Source organism: Tachyglossus aculeatus (assembly GCF_015852505.1).
Source record: "Tachyglossus aculeatus isolate mTacAcu1 chromosome 12 unlocalized genomic scaffold, mTacAcu1.pri SUPER_6_unloc_3, whole genome shotgun sequence".
Taxonomy (NCBI): Eukaryota; Metazoa; Chordata; class Mammalia; order Monotremata; family Tachyglossidae; genus Tachyglossus; species Tachyglossus aculeatus.
The window spans coordinates 5,641,747-5,662,491 of record NW_024044830.1 but is presented as its reverse complement, the minus strand read 5'-3'; the positions used below and the strand labels follow the sequence as shown (position 1 = coordinate 5,662,491).

Genomic DNA, 20,745 nt, shown 5'->3' with positions numbered 1-20,745 from the left:
AACAATCACTTTCCCCCCTTCAAAGACCTACTGAAGGCTCACCCCATTTCAAGAGGCCTTCCCAGATTAAGCCCCCCGCTTTCGCATCTCCTCCTCCCTTCCGCATTGTCTCGACTCATTCTCTTCCTCCCTCCCCCCCCCCACAGTACTTATGTATATATGTATATTTCTATAATTCTATTTATTGATATTGCTGTACGTTTACTTGTTTTGATGTCTGTCTCTTCCCATCTAGACTGAAAACCCGGTGTGAGCAGGGAATGACTCTATTGCTGAACTGTACACTGAATCTATTATTTTTCAAGTGCTTGGTACACTGTTCTGCACACAGTAAGCACTCAATAAATATGATTAACTGATTGACTGCTTTGCACCAAGCGAGTACACAGTAAAAACCAGGACTACTATTCTAAAATACAAAAGTGCTACCCTGAGTGTGTTATTGTTTTCTTATAGAAAGAGCTAGTGGTATTATTCTGGCTTCGCCACGTGTCTGCTGTGTGACCTTAGGCAAGTCTCTGTGACACTTATCTGTGCCTCAGTTACCTTATCAATAAAATGAGGATTGAGACTGTGAACCCCACGTGGGACAGGGACAGTGTTCAATCCGATTTGATGTTACAGTGCCTGACACATAGTACAGTGCCTGGCAGCATTATCATTATAGTAGTAGTAGTAGTAGTTGTAGTAGTAGTAGTAGTAGTAGTAGTAGTAGTAGTAGTAGTAGTAAAGGAAAACCTGAGGCTCAGAGACTTTCGATGACTTCCCCAAGGACACCCAGTGAGGGTGTGTTGCGGGGAGACCCGTCTCTGTCCTGTCGCTCTTCCCATCTTTGTGGACTCTCGGTACCTGAGTTACCTAGTCCTCGTGGATTATGGCCCTAGAGCTCCGTGAATTCTTCTTTGATTGCCCTTCTTGTGTTTTCCTAAGTAGCTGATTTTCACCTTCCTTCCCCCATTTCTTTCCCCTCTCTCTCATGGGGGTCCTTCCAGGAAGCCCAAGACACCTGCTCTCTGGGTGCCATTAGCTGGAATAGTTGCATAAAACCGCGAATAACCACCCACTTCATTTAACGTGACAATCTCCACCTCCCGTTCCTTCCCCCTTCCCCGGATGATTGTAATCCGTTTCCCCACTTCCTCTCAGTGCTCTTGTCCCTTCCACGCAGAATAGAGAAGCGCCTTTCTGCAGCTTGACTCCTTGCTATCCCTTTCTACACCGTTTGAAGAGAGTTCTGCCCGACTCCAATCCTCTAATTTAGCCTCCTGCCTCCGGAAAGGACTGTTTTTCTGGGTAGCCGGTCTGTGACAAACAGGGTCTCTCTGCCTCCTCCAACATTCATGCTCTACTGCACTCTCCCCTCACTGGCGCTTAATCGCTTCTTTCCTCCACCTCCTGGAGTTCGAATGGCTTTCCTGATTGTAACCGTTTCCAGCCTCCGAAAAGACACGTGAGGGCACCCCGGCCGGATAGGGTTCCTGGAAAGGGACCGGAAAAGCACCCCCTCCATCACCTGAGGTAAGAGGCACTGAAGCGGGCGGCAGCTAACCAATTCGGTTCTTGGGCTCCCTCTGCTGGCCTTGCAGATCGGCGGCTCCCGGCGATCAATCAATCAATCAATCAATCAATTGGATTTATTGAGCGCTTACTGTGTGCAGAGCATAGTACCAAGTGCTTGGGAGAGTATAATGTAAGAGAGTTGACAGACATGTTACCTTTCTACAACTAGCTTACAGTCTAGAGGGGGAGACGGACATTAAGGTAATTTAATAAATTACAGATATGTACATAAATGCTGTTGGGTTGAGGGAGGGGTGGATGAAGGATGTAAATTCAAGGGTGATGCAGAAGGGAGTGAGAAAATAGAAAGAGAAGAGGAAATGAAGGCTTAGTCTGGGAAGGAGGAAGAGATGTGTCTACACAAAAGCTTTGATTGTGGAGAGAGTAATAGAGTGTCAGATATAAAGATGGACGATGTCCTAGTCCAAAGACAGGACGTTGACAAGTGATCAGCAGTGCGGTAGACAAGAATGAGGTACAGTGAGTAGGTTGGTATTAGAGAAGCGAAGTTTGCAGGCTGGGTTTTAGTAGGAGAAAAGTGAGGTAAGGTGGGAGGAGACAAGGTGATTGAGTGTTTTGAGGGTTTGAATGTGATGAGAACAAAGTGACTTATAGAGTCCTAGCTTCCTTGAGAGATCACCTAATCCAGACAGGGCCTCACTTTGAGCATCTCCCCTGTTTTATTCATTCATTCATTCAATAGTATTTATTGAGCACTTACTGTGTACAAAACACTGTACTAAGTGCTTGGGAGGGTACAGTATAACAAGAAACAGACACATTCCCTGACCACAGTGAGCTCACAGTCTAGAGAGGGAGACAGGTTTTAAACCCAAACCCCAGAGTCCGGTTGGTCTCCCCACAAGCCTATCAGAATGTTGATGCTGCTACTGCAGGGAAGATGAGAAGTCCTGGTCTTCACTTCTACTACTACCACTAATAATAATAGTAATACTTTCTTAGCACTTACTATTGGACCAGGTACTGTGCTAAGAACTGGAGTAAATACAAGATAATCAGACTGGACAGAATCCCTGACCCAACCGGGGTTCATAGTGTAAGAAATATTAGCCCTCGGAGAAGCAATATGGCTAAGTGAAAATAGCACGGTCTTGGCAGTTAGAGGTCGTGGGTTCTAATCCAGGCTCCTCCACTTCTCAGCTGTGTCACTTTGAGCAAGTCACTTTACTTCTCTGTGCTTCAGTTACCTCATCCGGGAAAGGAAGATGAAGACTATGAGCCCCACGTGGGGCAACCTGATTTCCTTGTACATACCCCAGTGTTTAGAACAGTGTTTGGCACATAATAAATGCTTAACAAATACCAGCATTATTATTTTTCTTATCATTATTAACATCATCCAGCCCTTCTCTCGACCCCTACTCTAAGCCTTCTCTTCTCTGGACTAAACACCCCAGCGTTACTAGAGCTTTCCAGAAGAGACTGTTCTATCATTTAATTGGTCTTGTCTACTTGACTTCGTTAGCTTGGTCTGCCTGGCTCATGTTTTCAATTTATCAGAATTCACCGGTTTCTCAATGGCACTAATAATACCGACTTTATTAGGCTGCTTATCGTAGAGACCCTACTATCAGTAGGGGAGGAGAAATAGGAGGAGAAGCAAGAGGAGGAGAAGGAAGGAAAGGAGGAGGAAAAAGAAGAGGAGGAAGAGGAGGAGCAGGATAAGAAAGAGTAAGTCATGTCTTAGGTTTCTTGCTTAGCACTTTTTAAAGATTTCTAAAGTGCTTATTTTTCATCCTCACAACACTGCTGCGAGGGAAGAAAAATCAGGCATTATTTTATAGAAGAGGAAACTGAGTCCCATAGAGGTGACATTACTTGCCCTAGGTCATACAGAAGGCCAGTGGCGGTGCTGGGGCTAGAATCCGGATTTCCTGCACCCAGGGTGACAGAGGTACTCCCTCTGATTGGCCAGCCGCTGAGGCCTAGAGAAAGGGAAAGGGGGAGAGGATCAGAGGAAGAATACGTGGGTGGAGAAAGCGGACGCATCCCAGGTTAGGAAAACACTGAATATTCCTGGACTGAAGTGTAAAACTCCCTTCAGAGGAGATGCATCTTCTTCAAGGAAGCCGAGTCGGCACCGAGTCTTGCGCTTCCCTGACAAAGGAGACCGAGAACTCGGGCTCCAGACCGAGCCCGCTGGCTTCTCTCAGTGGAAAAATACCGAGTAGCATTGATAGAGCTGTACTCCTTGTGTGCAGTTTAGGAGAGTACACAGAGGTAGAAGGCGTGATTTCTGAGAAATCGCTACTTCTACATCAAGCTCCCCAGAATCCAAGGTTAATAATTACGTGATTATAGTATTTATTAAAAACTTACTATGTATCAAGTACTCTGCTAAACGCTAAGGTAGATACAAGATGGTCATATCAGATCCAGCCCCTTTCCCACCCCAGGCTCGCGATCAATGATAGAGATGAAGAAGCGAGCACAGAGAAGTGAAATGACTTGCTCAGGGTTCCACAGCAGGGACAAAACAGAACTGTACTCTCTCAAGTGCTTAATACAGTGCTCTTCAAACAGTAAATGCTCACTACATACCATTGATGATGATGGTGATGATGATGATATTTGAGCCCCGACTCCCGATTCCTGGCCCCCAGGTCTTTTTACTAGGCCACTCTCCCTCTCTGACTCCCATACAGAAACCTTTGTTTCTGTAGTTTACCTGTGTGGTGCTCAGGCTGGAGGAGAGGAGGACACTGCATCCATCCCCCTGCCCGTAAAGTGGCTAAATTCTACAGCCGGTTTTATGAGGGATTTCCTAGCCTTGGTTATGTTGAAAAGTGGTCCCTGTTGTCTAGCCCAATCCCTCTAACTGTAGCTCCAGTAAACCCCCCTCTTTGTCTCTCTCACTGCTCAGGGAAGAAAGGGTACATTCCAAGGTAGTGTAAGGGAGAATGAAGTGGTTTAGTCCAGTGTACAATAATAATGTAATAACAATCATTCTCGTATTTGCTAAGTGCTTATTATGTGCCGGGCACTCTACTAAGTGCTGGGGTAGATACAAAATTAACGGTTCAGACCCAGTCCCTGTCCCATATGGGGTTCACAGATTCATCCCCATTTTTCAGATAACTGAGGCACAGATAAGTGACTTGCCCAAGGTCATCCAGCAGATAAGTGGCAGAGCCAGGATTAGAACCCAGGTTCTCTGACTTCCAGGCCCATGCTCTTTTCACTAGACTACACTGCTTCTTTACAAATGGGAGGGACTAGTTACTATCACTACCATTACTGCTAGTAGCATTATCTTGATTACTACTAGTACTAGAAATAGCATTTATTAAGCACTCATTCACTCATTCATTCATTCAATTGCATTTATTGAGCGCTTACTGTGTGCAGAGCACTGTACTAAGCGCTTGGGAAGTACAAGTTGGCAACATATAGAGACGGTCCCTACCCAACAGCGGGCTCACAGCCTAGAAGGGGAGACAGACAACAAAATAAAGCATATTAACAAAATAAAATAAATAGAATAAACATGTACAGGTACAATAAATGAATAAATAGAGTAATAAATATGTACAAGCATAAATACATATACATACACACACACACACACACACACACACATATATATATAGGTGCTGTGGGGAGGGGAAGGAGGTAAGGTGGAGGGGACGAGGAGGGGGAGGAAGCACTGGAAAATAGTACACAGGAGGGAATTGGGCACAGATCCTGTCCCTTGAGAGGCTCACAATCTATGAATAAAGACAGGGAGAGTACTTGAGACACACAGTGAGAGCAATGAAACAATAAAACTTTGACAGCGTACAAGACAAGGACAAATACACAAAATACAAAATAAAAACAAAGGTCATTAGGGAGCTGTGACTGGAGGAGCAGAATTTCAGGTTCTCTGATTTGGAGTTCATGACATACCCGAAGTCACAGCAATAGCTACCACAGTCACTAGCCTTCCCAAGGATTAAGGAAGTCTCATGCTGCAGATGTTGGGGAGAACAGTAGAAAGTGTTGTTATCCTGTCCCTATTCTCTGATAATATCTCTTCTTACATTTTCAACAAAATGATAAGCCATTCCTCCTCAGTTCTAGGGATGCTGTTCATGAATGATAAGAGAAAAAGCGTTTTCTCGTGGATAAAGCATGGGCCCGGGAGTCAGAAGGAGCTGGATTCTCATCCTTACTCTGCCACTCACCGCTTTGTGAGTTTGGGCAAGTCACTTCACTTCTCTGGGTCTCAGTTATCTCATTTGTAAAATGGACATTAAGACTGTAAGCTCCATGTGGGAAAGGGACTGTGTCCAACCCAGTTTGGTTGTAATAATAATAATAATAATGGTAATCGTTAAGTACTTACTATGTCATAGGCACTGTACCAAGTGCTGGAGTGGAGTCAAGCCTATCGGTTGGACACTGTTCCCATCCCACATGGGGCTCGCAGTCTCAATACCCATTTTACAGATTCGTTCATTCATTCAATCGTATTTATTGAGTGCTTACTGTGTGCAGAGCACTGTACTAAGCGCTTGTGAGGTACAAATCAGCAACATATAGAGACGGTCCCTGCCCAACCATGGTCTCACGTTCTAAAATATGGGCTCACAGTCTGATGAGGTAACTGAGGCCCGAGAAGTGAAATGATTTCACACAGCAGACAAATGGCAGAGCCAGAGTTAGAATCCACGACCTTTTGACTCCCAGACCCGTGCTGTATCTACTAGGCCATGCTGCTTCTTACTGCAATGCTTAGTACAGTGCCTGGAACATAGTAAACACTTAACAAATGCTATTATTATTGGTAGTAGTAGTAGTAGTAGTAGTAGTAGTAGTAGTAGTAGTAGTAGTAGTAGTAGTAGTAGTAACAATGATGTGGGTCTTCATTAGGTCTTATGCCTGGAAGAGTTAATATAGAAAGTCCAAGCCCTTCTCTTAGCCTACAGTTTTGTTGGGTACCTGATACATTCTGTATAGCTTTTTCAGGTCTGAACTCTACTAATTTCTACTGTCACTTTCGATTTTCCTGGCTAGCTTCCCCTTCAATCCCTATCCCAGGAACTCTATACTATCTGGAGCAGCGGGTCCACTGTGCCTTTCTTCTCTCAGATGGTCTTGCTCATTCTCTCAGGCCTCAGTAATTGGACTGAGCTTCCCCGGAAACTGTCATTCACTGCAGGCAATGGTAGCTTAGAGCAGAGGCTTGCCAACAGGCAACTAGACTACTACTATTATAATTACTAGTAATAATAATAACTATATTATTAGTAGTAATGATAATGATAGCTATCTAGTACTAGTAGAAGCAGCAGCAGCAGCAGCAGCAGCAGCAGCAGTAGTAGTAGTAGTAGTAGTAGTAGTAGTAGTAGTAGTAGTCGTAGAACTACAGCATGGCTCAGTGGAAAGATCCCGGGCTTGGAAGTCAGAGGTCATGGGTTCTAATCCCAGCTCTGCCACTTGTCTGCTATGTGACTTTGGGCAAGTCACTTAACTTCTCTGTGCCTCAGTTACCTCACCTGGAAAATGAGGATTAAGATTGTGAGCCCCACGTGGGACAACCTAATCACCTTGTATCCCCCCCAACGCTTAGAACAGTGTTTCACACATAGTAAGTGCTTAACAAATACCATTATTATTATTAATCATATTAGTAGTAGTGGTAGTAGTAGTAATAGCAGTAGCACTGATGAGAAACAGTATGGCCTGATGGATAGGGCACAGGCCTGAGAGTCAGAAGGACATGGGTTATAATCCCGACTTCACCGCCTGCCTCTTGTGTAACCTTGGGCAAGTCACTTCACTTCTCTGGACCTCAGTTACATCTTCTGTAAAATGGAGATTAAGACCTTGAGCTCCAGGTGGGACCTGTGCTATGTCCAACCTGATTATCCTGCACCTATCCCAGTGCTTAGTACAATGCCTGGTACTTAGAAAACACTTACCAAATACGGTTTTCAACATACTAGTGCTATTACTACTTCTGCCGCCAAATTAATATCGTCTTTGCTTCTCAGCAGACCTCCAGGATGGGCAGTGAGGGAGAAACCAACCGGTCGGTAGGAACCTACATCATCGTCGTGGGCTTTAAGATCAGTCCAGAACTCCAGATCTTCCTCTTCCTAGCTTTGCTGGTGGCCTACTGTCTGGTGCTGCTGGGGAAAGTCGGCATGATAGCCGTGATCCAAGGGGAACCCCGGGTCCATAACCCTATGTACTTCTTCCTCCAGAACCTGTCCTTCACTGACCTCTCTCTGCCATCACCCCCAAGGCAATGGCCAGCTTCTGGAAACAGGGTAAGTCCATTTCCTTAGCTGGCCGTGCTGTCCAGTTCTTCCTGTTCACTTCCTTCATTTTGACCGAGGGCTTTGCTCTGACGGCCATGGCTTATGATAGACTGGTCCCTATCTGCTCGCCACTCCTCTACTCCTCCCGCATATCTCGGTCCCTCTGCATCCGGCTAGTGGCTGGCTCGTAAGACTATGGCTGTATCGGCTCCACTCTTCAGTCTACCATCACATTCTCTGTGACTTTCTGCCCCTCATGGGTCATCAAACACTTTTACTGTGATGTCCAGTTACTCCGCCGGATCACATGCTCCGACACCTCCGTCTAGGAGGCCATGTCCTTTGTTCTGTCTGCAGTCATCATCCTGCCCACCGTCCTGGTTATCCTGGGCTCTTACGTCTGCATTGGCTCTGCCATCCTAAAGATCAGCTCCTCTGAGGGGGGCAAGAAGGCTCTCTCCACCTGTGGCTCTCATCTGGGCGTCGTGAGCCTCCTCTGTGGAACCATGTCTTTCATTTACCTCACCCCATCTTCATCCCTTGAGTGTCTCAAGGCGGCTGCCATGTGCTACACCCTCATCACCCCCATGCTGAACACCATGATTTATTCTCTGAGGAACAAAGATCTCAAGGAGGCCCTGAGAAGGATCCTGGGAAAAAATGGCTTCTTTCTGAAACTTCCCCCCACCCCCAGTAATAGTGGTAATAATAATAACAATTATGGTACTTGTTAAGTGCTTACTATGTGCCAAGCACTATTCTAAGCACTACGTTAGAGACAAAGCAATCAGGTTGGACACAGTTCCTGCCCCACATGGGGCTCATACTCATAATCTCCATTTTACAGATGAAGTAAGTGAGGCCCAGAGAAATAAGGTGACTTGCCCAAAATCACACAACAGACATGTGGCAGAGCCGGGATTAGAACCCAGGATCCTCTGACTCCCAGACCCGTATTGTATTCACTAAGCCACACCAGTAGTACTTATTGAGTACCCCCTGGTTTTGGTGCACTGCACTGAGCTCTCAGGAAATACAGAATTTAAAATTGCTCTGCCCACAAGGAATTAGTACTCTAAACATATAGCCTACTGGAGGAGGAGTAGAATTAGTATTTTTGAACATCCATGGTGCCCTGCTTTTTATTGCTGTTGACCCCTTAACCATGCTCTGTCCCTAACCTGGAACTTCCCACTTCAGAACTGGCAGTCCACAGCTAATCACATCTACCCTAGGAGAACGTCCCTGATTAGTCTCAAATCTCCCCACCTTATTTTTCCCCACTTTCTACTCCATCATTTCTTGGGTACTCACGCCTGATCCCTTTGCACTTATGTCCTTATTTTTAAACTCTATTTCTTCCCAACCACCTGTGATTTACATATGTATCTGTCTTCTCTACTAGATTGTAAATTCTTTCAAGGCAGGGATTGTATCTCTATTGTACCCTTCCAAGTGCTTAGTACAGTGCTCGGTACAGGGTAAGTGTTTTGTAAATTCTACTGATTGACCCCAAGTGTTTGAGAGGTACAGAATAAAGGAATGGCACAATCCATGTCCACAAGGAGCTCAGATTAAAATGAATGATACAGACATATAAATATTCACAATTAGAGTGGTCAAAATTAATCACTGAATATATAAATTAGTGTTCTCTCCTTTTCTCCTAACTGCCAGGCCTCCTCCATTGGGATCCTCATCCTCGACTCCGCTCTCTCATTCACCCCTCACATCCAAGCCGTCACCAAAACCTGCCGGGCTCAGCTCCACAACATTGCCAAGATCCGCCCTTTCTTCTCCATCCAAACCGCTACCCTGCTCGTTCAAGCTCTCATCCTATCCCGTCTGGACTACTGCATCAGACTTCTCTCTGATCTCCCATCCTCGTGTCTCTCCCCACTTCAATCCATACTTCATGCTGCTGCCCGGATTATTTTTGTCCAGAAATGCTCTGGGCATGTTACTCCCCTCCTCAAAAATCTCCAGTGGCTACCAATCAATCTGTACATCAGGCAGAAATTCCTCACCCTCGGCTTCAAGGCTCTCCATCACCTCGCCCCCTCCTACCTCACCTCCCTTCTCTTCTTCTACAGCCCACCCCGCACCCTCCGCTTCTCTGCAGCTAATCTCCTCACCGTACCTCGTTCTCGCCTGTCCCGCCGTCGACCCCTGGCCCACGTCATCCCCCGGGCCTGGAATGCCCTCCCTCTGCCCATCCGCCAAGCTAGCTCTCTTCCTCCCTTCAAGGCCCTACTGAGAGCTCACCTCCTCCAGGAGGCCTTCCCAGACTGAGCCCCTTCCTTCCTTTCCCCCTCGTCTCCCTCTCCATCCCCCCATCTTACCTCCTTCCCTTCCCCACAGCACCTGTATATATGTATATATGTTTGTAATATTTATTACTCTATTTATTTATTTATTTATTTTACCTGTACATATCTTTTCTATTGATTTTATTTTGTTAGTATGTTTGGTTTTGTTCTCTGTCTCCCCCTTCTAGACTGTGAGCCCACTGTTGGGTAGGGACTGTCTCTATATGTTGCCAACTTGTACTTCCCAAGCGCTTAGTACAGTGCTCTGCACACAGTAAGCGCTCAATAAATGCGACTGATTGGTTGATTGATCCTCTTTTCTTCCAATGCCTGTGTTCTTACTGTACGACCTTCTGCAAGTCGTTTTGCCACGGTGAACTTCAGCTTTCCTCAGGGCTCTATCCAGGAAGTACGTATAGCACACGGTCCCCACAGCACCAGAACAGGGTTAGGTAGGAGCTAGGGAGGTGATGGGGAAGAATTTAGGTAGTTCACACAAAATAATTTAAATTCATTTAGCAAAGTTATTAGCAAGATCATTAGTGGCAAGAGGAGTTGGGAGCACAAGGAGTTGAAGGTGAAAGCTAAAAGTCAGGAATAGTTGGTTCTTGGGTTTCTTGATCAGTGAAGTGGGGGAGAATTTGAGATGGATGAGGTCCATCCAAGAAAGTTTATAAGTAACCAAAATAACAAAAATAAAATATTTATTTTACACTTACTATGGGACAAGCACTGCGCTAAGGGCTGACGTAGGTACATGGTAATTGGATCAGATATAGTCGTGGTTCCACATGGTTTCACAGTCTAGGTAGGAAGGAGAACCATCATTGAATCCCTATTTCACAGAAGAAGAAGCTGAGGCATCGTGATGTTTTAGAAAACATGATCTGGACAGCAGAGGGAAGCGTGGGCAAGGGAGGGGAGAGGCTAGTGACAGAGAGGTCTGCGAGGACCAGGAAGTAGTCCTGGGATACGACAAACATCTGGACCAGCATGGTGGTATTTGCTGAGCCTCACTGGGAACAGCACACAGAAGTAAACGTTGGGAAAGTACAGTAGATCTACAAGACAGGTTTCCTTCCCGCAAGAAACTTCCACTCTACTGAAAACAGACAAAAAAAAACCCCAAAACGTTATCAACCAGGTAATCAGAATAAATAAGTTAACTGAACAATCGATGATATTTATATATGCACATGTGCTGAGGGAGAGAGTAAAACACTCAATATGTAAGCACCCTCTGGTGGGGGTGGTGTCTTGGAACAAGTGCGATCCTGAGGAGAAAATGGGCAAAAATACATCACCTAAGAGCATGACCTGGTTACAGAAACCCATGAACCTAAAACTCCTAAAGCCCTAGGACGTTCCGTACTTTGCCAGGTTCACTGTCTACCTATGGAAGATCTCTCATTCATATCTAAAGGGGGAGTGACTGTGATCAAGAATTTGTGTAATATATGGATGGGCAGTCAGTAAGGAGTTACTAGGGAGAAACCGAGGGTGTCAGGTGGTCAGCCCCTCAACATCAATCTATGAAAAATATTAAATATATGCCTACTGCTTGCACAGTCATACACTAAGTCCTAGAGAGAGCAGAATAGTGGGAGAAGACAGGCTCTCTGCCCTGAAACAGCTTGCACTCTAACCATAAAGATGAAATACCATCCAGGACATTCATATACCCATCTCTCCATATTGTCCTGTTGTCACTGACAGACATGGAGTTCTGGGCTGGGTCGATCAATGGTCTAACCCACTATCTTCCATTTTTGTAGATCCCTCCATACTGGGATTTGACATCTGGTTGTCCAGCAAGATTCTCACTTCCTGTGGAAAACGTTTACGTTTCCTACCACATCCCTGAAGACCTGCTTGACGTGCTGTTTCCACAGGGTGTAGATGAAGAAGTTGAGCAACGGAACCTCGGAGGTGTGGAGTAAGGCCACCCTCTTATTCTAAGCCTTCCTTGGGGAACGGATTGACATACATGAAGATGCAGCTGCTGTATGAGCTGCAGTGCAAAAGCAGTGTGGCTCAGTGGAAAAGAGCACGGGCTTTGGAGTCAGAGGTCATGGGTTCAAATCCCGGATCTGCCAATTGTCAGCTGTGTGACTTTGGGCAAGTCACTTAACTTCTCCGGGCCTCAGTTCCCTCATATGTAAAATAGGGATTAAGACTTTGAGCCCCCCATGGGACAACTTGATCACCTTGTAACCTCCCCAGTGCTTAGAACAGTGCTTTGCACATAGTAAGCGCTTAACAACTACCATTATTATTATCATTATTAGGAGATGGAGACCACTACCATGTGGGAGGAGCAGGTGGAAAGGGCCTTTTTCCTCTGCTGGGCAGAGGAAAGTTTCAGGATGGTACGGACAGTGGCCGTGTAGGGCACGGTCACTAGCTCCAAGGTGATCAGGAGTGTCACCACTGCCAAGTCAAGGGCTATCACCTCTATGGCCTGGGTGTCTGAGCAGGTCAGCTGTAGTAATATTATGCAGTCACAGCAGTAATGGTTGATTACGTTAGGGCCACAGAAAGGTAGCTGGCTGATCATGATGTTTGACACTAAAACAGTAAGCCAGCCAGACACCCAGGAACCGAGAACCAGCAGAATGTAGACGCTGCCACTCATGACGGTTGTGTAGTGCAGGGGCCGGCAGATGGCAACATAACGGACTTAGGCCATGGCAGCCAAGAGAAAGAACTCTGTCGCCAAAAGCAAGATGGCGAAGAACTGTACAAAACAGGCGTCAAAGCTAACGATCAATCAATCAATCAATCGTATTTATTGAGCGCTTACTATGTGCATAGCACTGTACTAAGCGCTTGGGAAGTACAAATTGGGGGAAGTACAAATTGGGGGAAGTACAAATTGGGGGAAGTACAAATTGGGGGAAGTACAAATTGGATCTTGTTCCCAGTTCCGATGCTGCTTTTCTGCGACAAGGAGAGACGTGAAGGAGATCTCCAGGAAGGAGGAATTGCAAAGGAAGAAGTACATGGGGGTGTGGGGCCAGGAGTCCACAACCCAGTCCAGTTCCTTTGCTGCATTTCTGGGGACAAAGATAGACGTGAAGGAGACCTGCAGGAAGGAGAATCTGCACAGGAAGAATTACATGGAGGTGTGAGGCGGGAGTCCAGCAGGATGAGGGTAATGATTACCAGGTTCCCAGCGACGCTCAGCCCATAAGTGGCAAACAGAAAAAGGAAAAGCAGAGACTGAAACTCTGGATCGTCCGACAATCTGAGGAGAATGAACTCTGTCACTATTGTTCGGTTTCTCATCATTGACTCCAGCGGGAACAGAAAGAGTAGGGAGAATGTAGGTGGAAGAATAATTGGAAAACTAATCACTCGATCATTCTCACAGTAAATCGGTCATATTTATTGAGCTCCTATTGTTGTGTGAAGCACTATGTTGAGCACTGGGGAGAATACAGTAAAGTTAGAACATATGATCCCTGTTCTCCTTTGAAGTCTAGCTGGGGATCCAGACTCTGGCAAGATTTTCAAAAATCAATCAGTCATATTGATTAAGGTCCTAATGTGTGTAGAACAAAATGCCAAGCACTCGGAGAGTATGATAGAATTATATATATGATCCCTGCCTTCCAGGAAATTACAGTCTCTCCTGGGAGACAGAGACAAAAATCAATTACTAATGTCCAACGTGATTATCTTGTATCTGCTCTAGCATTTAGAACAGTGCTTGACAACTAGTAAACGCTTAACAAATGCTATTATTATTATTATTACTAGGAGGAAACGGTAGAGTGTAAAGATCTGTACATAGGTGCTACAGGGAATGGGGAGGGGTGAGTTCCCACGTCTATAGTTGGAAAGAGAGGGCTGAAAAATGGCAGCTGGACAGGGCCAAAGAAAACTTCTTTTATGGAATTATGAAAAAGGGGATAATGTCTTCATCCGTCTACCTTGACTCTTCATTCCTTTAAACATTATATTCTCTGGTCTTCGTCTTCTGGGTTCCCTTGTGCCTATTAGCTCTGTTGGCTCTCATAAAGCCACTCCTACTTTCCAAATCTTCATTCATGTCAAAACCTTTCTCTAAAAACAATTCCATCTTCTTTTAAACCAGGAATAATAATCTTCTGCTTTTCATTCCTCTTTGGAGCATTCCCGTCTACTGTGGATTCTCATCTCAGTCTCACCTTCTCCCTGAGACTTGTTCTCCTCTTGGACTCCCTCTCTCTTCACACCAGTCCTTCAACAGCTGTCCCCATCAAAAAAGCTTTTCTGAAATCCTAATTCCTTCATGAGCCCTACCCTGATTCGTATTTCTTCTCTCTAGATCACATCTTCCCAACTACAACAGACCTCCTGCACCAACTACACACTTCTGTACATGTTGACTTATATAACCTATTCTTTCAGCACCACCTTTATGAGAACAAGCACTTTTTTCTTTCTCTTTTTCTATCAGAAAACTCTTTGTTATTTCTTTCGGTGTCTGCTTCTTCCAGGTGACTATAAGCTCATGGAGGGCAGAAATAATTCCTGCTAACTCTAATGCACACTCCCAGGTTCTAAGTACAGTGCTCTGCACAGAGTAGACCGTAGGCTCCTGGGTCTGTGTCTGTGTCTACCAATTCTAGTGTACTGTACTCTCCCAAGCTCTAGGGTCAGTGCTCCACACATAGTCAGCACTCAATAATTACAATTGTTTGATTGGTTGAAGTCTTTCCCCTCCCGGTCTTCATCCCCTCCACCCCCTGTCCCTAAATGTTTGACTCCTATTCCTTCCCACAGTCCCTCGAATAAGTTACAGGAAAAGATGACACTTGGTAGGAGAGGGAGGAGTTTTTCACACCCAAATACTTTCCAGGATTCTGAAAAAAAAAGAATTTCATTTATATGTTCCCACTCAGGATTTTTCATACACACATCATCTCAAAATCAATCTGACCACAGAATTTACTGTGATAATTCAGGAGGCATTCAACAGAGCTGGGATTTCAGCAAACTACCACACCAGAAGGCAGATGTCTCTTTGAGAAACTAAGTTGTTTCAGTCTTTCCCGAAGGAGTGGGAACAGTTACAAGGTGTTCGTATTTAAGGGATAGCATCTGTAAGAAACCCATATGGAGGAGGAGAGAGGTCTCAAGGAGCCCCAAAATATTAATTACAGCACTTATTAAGTGCTTAATATGTTCTAAGAGCTGCAGTGGATGCATGATTAACAGATCAGGCAGAGTCCCTCTCCCACACGAAGCTCACAATCCAATTCCCGTCCTTGCTAGCCCTTCCTACAGTTTCTATTCAGTCTGACTCAACCCTTCGAGAAGACCTCAGGGGTCAGTTAGTGCTGCCCCCATCTCCCAGGAAGTGCTGTTTTTCATGGTGGGAGAGAATCTGTCGTAGGCAGAGATGAAAAGTCGAAGATTCATCAGCTAGTTTGTGATGTAGAGGGTCTCTCTCTCTCCTCCAACATCCACCCTCTACCTCGCTCTCCCTGCACCGGAGCTGAACTGCTTTTTCTCCATCATCCTGGAGCTTGAGGGGCATTCTAGTTTGTGACCATTTCCAGCCTCCAGAAAGAGCCTTTAGGGCACCCCGACCGGATGGGGACAGGGAAAATGGCCGAAATGCTTCCCCTCCAACTCCCTCGGAAAGAGTCAGTGGAGGAAAGCTCTGCGGCCAGCCATCCATTCCGGACCTTGTGCGTCCTCTGTTGTCCTCGCAGATGACCGACTTGCAGTGGTGAGGGATTTTGGTCTGGGGCGAAGTGATTCATAGAATCATAGTTTCCCCGGGCTATCTTCTAGCCTAGTCCCCTGCTCCCAGGCAGTGCCACACTTACCATATCTCCCCTGTTTTAAACCCAGCCCTCACAGCCTGGACGGTCTCTCTGCAGCCTATCAGAATCTTGCAGCAGTTGCTGCTGCTATTTCTGTTTAGGAGTCCCAGTGTTCAATACGACTACTACTACGACCACTACTACGACTACTACTACTACTACTACTACTACTACTACTACTACTACTACTACTACTACTACTAAAATAATTGCTTAGTATGGCCTACTGTAAAAAACTGACCTGGGTGTCAGAGGATCTGAGTTCTTATCCGGCCTCTGTCACTTTCCTGCTATATGAGCTTGGGCAAGTCACTTAACCTCTCTGTGCCTCAGTTCTTTCCTCTGTAAAATGGGGAATCAACCTCTGGTCTCCCTTCAACTTAAACTGCAAACCCCATGTGGGATATGATGATTTTATATCTACCCCAGTACTTAGAAAGAGCATCACACATCATAAGCGCTTATCATTATTATCTTTATTAATATTATTATTATTATTATTATTATTAATACTGAACAGCGTGGCTCAGTGGTAAGGGCACGGCCTTTGGAGTCAGAGGTCAGGGGTTCAAATCCCGGCTCCACCACTTGTCAGCTGTGTGACTTTGGGCAAGTCACTTAACTTCTCTGTGCCTCAGTTACCTCATCTGTAAAATGGGGAATAAGACTGTGAACGCCCCGTGGGACAACCTGATCACCTTATAACCTCCCCAGCGCTTAGAACAGTGGTTTGCACATAGTAAGTGCTTAATAAATGCCATCATTATTATTAGCCAAGTACATTGCTAAGTGCTGGGGGTAAATGTAGGATCATCAGACGGGACAGAGTCCCTGACCCAAGCGGGGCTCATTGTCTGAGGGTCATTAACTCTTGGAGAACCTCATCCATCCACGACCACCCCCCCACAACCCCCTTAGACTTCTCATCTCAAGACTAAACAGCCCAGCACCCTAAGGCTTTCTGAGAAGAGACTATTCTATCATTTTATTAGTCTTCTCTGCTGGAATATGTTAGCTTGATCTGCCTGGCTCATGTTTTCAATTTATCAGAATTCACAGCTTTCTCAATGACACTAACCATACCAACTTTTCTGGATGTTTACCTTAGGAGAGCTGCTGTCAGGAGGAGAAAAGAAGGAGAACGAAAAGGAGGAGGTCAAGGGAGCGGAGGAAAAGGGAAGAGAGGAGAAAGAAGGGATAGTAGTGTCTTATTTTTTGTTTAGCATTATAATAAAATTTCCAAAGTACTTTCACCACGTTCACATCCTTTGCAGTAATTAATAATAATAATATCATTTATTATGCGCTTACTATTTGTAAAGCACTGTTCTAGGCGCTGGGGAGGTTATAAGGTGATCAGGTTGTCCCACGGCATGCTCACAGTTTTCATCCCCATTTTACAGATGAGGTAACTGAGGCCAAGAGAAGTTAAGTGACTTGCCCACAGTCAAGCAGCTGACAATTGGCAGAGCTGGGATTTGAACCCATGACCTCTGACTCCAAAGCCTGTGCTCTTTCCAAGGAGCCATGCTGCTTCTCTATTGCTTCTCTATTAAGTGCTCACTGTGCCCAGAAAGCTACAGTGGATACATGATTAACATACTGGACATAGTCCCTCTCCCACACAGAGATCACAATTTACTTAATCTTTATTTGACAGGGGAGGAAACTGATTTGGGGGAGGTGAAATGACTTCGGCAAATTCACCCAGCAGGGCAGTGGCAGAGTAGGACTCAAACTCTGTTCTACTGATTTCCTAATGTACAGCGAAATCAAACTCTTCTTTGGGAAGATAACCCTTCCCTCCTCACTCAGAACTCTTGCCCATCAGATCCTTCTCGTTCTGTATCTTCAGGCAAACTGGGCATCGCTGAAAGGCATTGCTAAAGGTGTAAAGCGTGTGTTAGAAGTCTGTGTTGAGGTAAACGGGTCCTGGGTCCTGGCTAGAAGAGCTATGGCCTCTCTGGAAAATGCCCAGAGACAATGGTTGTATTCCAGGTGGCAGGAGAGCAGAGACCTGAAGGAGATGGGAGTCTGAAGAACCTTAGCAGGACTAATGTCTTGCTTGCCTCCCTGTCCCCTACCTCACTCGGGGGAAGTGTGGCCCTAGTTCATTGGGGCCCCTCATCTGACTTCCAGTATTTGAGGGCTTATGTGCCCTAGGAAACATGGATTCATTTAGGCTGAAGGAAATGAAATTGTTAGATAAAGTTTTTTGTCACCTGTTTCATCTTCAAATGAGATATATCCATATAGTGGATAGCTCACTATGCACTGTGATAATAGCTCCCCAGACAATGTGCTGAGTGTGCTGTCAGCAGAATGAAGCATGGACTGAAGTGGGGAGAGACAGGAGGCAGGGATGTCTACTAGGAGGCTGATACAGTAATTAAGATGGGTTAGGATAAATGCTTAGATTAGCATGGTAGCCATTTGAATGGAGGAGAAAGGATGGATTTTATAAGGTTGAGCTGAGAGAATCTGGTAATAGATTGAATATAGGTTTTGAATGAGAGATCTGAGTCGAGGATAACGCCATGGTTACAGGTTGGTGAGACAGGGAAGATGGTGGTGCTGTCTACCGTGATGGGAAAGTCGGGCGAGGATACGGTTTGAGTGGAAAGATGAGGACTTCCGCTTTTGACATGTTGAGATAGAGGTGTTGGCAGGTCAACCAAATAGAGATGTCTTGAGTGAAGGCAGGAGGAAATAGGAGAATACAGAGAAGAAGCGAGATCAGAGTTGGAAGTAGAGTTGGGATTGATAGAGATGGCAGTTTAGTGAATAAGTTCTCTCAGGTAGTGGGTGTAGTTAGAAAATAGAAGGTGTCTCAGACCTGAACCTTGAGGGACACCCAAGTTTAGGGGGTGTGTGGCAGAGGAGGAGCCCGTAAAAGAGACTGTGAATAAGTGGCCAGAGAGATAGGAGAACCAGGAGAGGATGGTGTCAGTGAAGCCAAGGCTGAATCATGTTTCCAGGAGATGGAGGTAGTCGACAGTGTTGAAGACAGCTGAGATGTTGAGAAGGATTAGCATGGAGTAGAGTCCATTGGTTTTAGAAAGCAAGATCATTTGTTACCACCTCCTGGCGCAAAATGGTAGCATGGCCTAGCAGAGAAAGTGTGGGTCTGGTAATCAGAAGGACCTGAGTTGTAATCCCTGCTCTGCCAAATTGCTTGCTGTGTAATCTTAGGCAAGTCGGTTAACTTCTCTCTGCTTCAGTTTTCTCAACAACGAGAATACCTGTTCTACCTCCTATTTAGACTTATGAGTCGACTCCGCTCTCTCATTCACCCCACATATCCAATCCGTCACCAAAACCTGCCGGTTTCACCTCCACATCGCCAAGGTCCGCTCTTTCTTCTCCATCCAAACTGCTACCTTGCTGGTTCAATCTTTCATCCTATACCCACTGGATTACTGAATCAGCCTCCTTACTGAGCTCCCATCCTCCTGTCTCTCCCCTCTTCAGTCTATACTTCACTCTGCTTCCCGGATTATTTTTGTACAGAAACGCTCTGAGCATATCATTCCATTCCTCAAAAATCTCCAGTGGCTGCCTGTCAATCTACGAATCAAGCAAAAACTCCTCACTGTCGGCTCAAGGCTCTCCATCCCCTCGCCCCCTTCTACCTCAACTCCCTTCTCTCCTTTTACAGCCCAGCCCGAACCCTGCGTTCCTCTGCCACTAACCTCCTCACTGTACCTCGTTCACGCCTGTCCCGCCATCGACCCCCTGCCCACGTCCTTCCCCTGGCCTGGAATGCCCTCCCTCCAAATATCCGCCAAACTAGCCCTCTTCCTCCCTTCAAAGTCCTGCTGAGAGCCCACCTCCTCCAGAAGGCCTTCCCAGACTGAGCCCCCTTTTTCCTCTCCTCCTCCCCATCCCCCACGCCGTACGTCCTTCTTCTCCCCACTGCACTTGTATATATCTGTACAGATTTGTTAATCTATTTATTTTATTTGTACATATTTACTCTTCCATTTATTTTGTTAATGATGTGCATATACCTAAAATTCTATTTGTTCTGACGATTTTAATACCTGTCTACATGTTTTGTTCTGTTGTCTGTCCTCCCCCCCCCGCCCTTCTAGACTGTGAGCCCGTTGGTTTGTAGGGACCGTCTCTATATGTTGCCGACTTGTACTTCCCAAGCGCTTAGTACCGTGCTTTGCACACAGTAAGCGCTCAAAAAATTCGATTGAATGAATGAATGAACGAATGAATGAATGAGTCCCATGAGAGACAGGAACTGTGTTCAAACCCGCTAACTTGTCCCTTCCCCAGTGCTTACAAGAGTGTTGACGAAAGTAAGCACTTAACAAATACCATAATCAATCAGTCAAAATCACTACTTAGTAAACACTAGAATCATTGCAATCTAATTCCAGAGTTTCCCAACCTAGTTTCTAATAATAATAATGACAATAATTGTGGCATCTCTAAAGTGCTTTCTGTGTGCCAGGCACTGTTTTAAGTACTGGAGTGGGTACAAGCAAATCTGGTTGGACACAGTACTGTTCTACATGGGGCTCAGTGTCTTAATCCCCATTTTACAGCTGAGATAACTGAGGCACAGAGAAGTTAAGTGGCTTGCCCAACCAAGGTCATACAACAGACAAGTGTCAGGGCTAGGATTAGAACCCAGGTCCCTCTGATTCTCAGGCCTATGTTGTATCTGCTAGGCCATGCTGATTCTCAACAAAGCATCTCAAAATGATAATAGTGCTATTTCCTAAGCATTTAGTTTGTGTCAGTACTGTACTGACTGCTAATATAGATATCTCA

The 20,745-nt window shown here is 45.5% G+C and overlaps 2 pseudogenes; one reads left to right on the top strand and one right to left on the bottom strand.

The window, feature by feature from the left end:
• Positions 1–7,571: 7,571 nt before the first annotated feature.
• Positions 7,572–9,049, top strand: LOC119921595 (annotated as a pseudogene).
• A 2,909-nt stretch (positions 9,050–11,958) lies between these two features.
• LOC119921557 lies at positions 11,959–13,429 on the bottom strand (annotated as a pseudogene).
• Between the last annotated feature and the right edge of the window lie 7,316 nt (positions 13,430–20,745).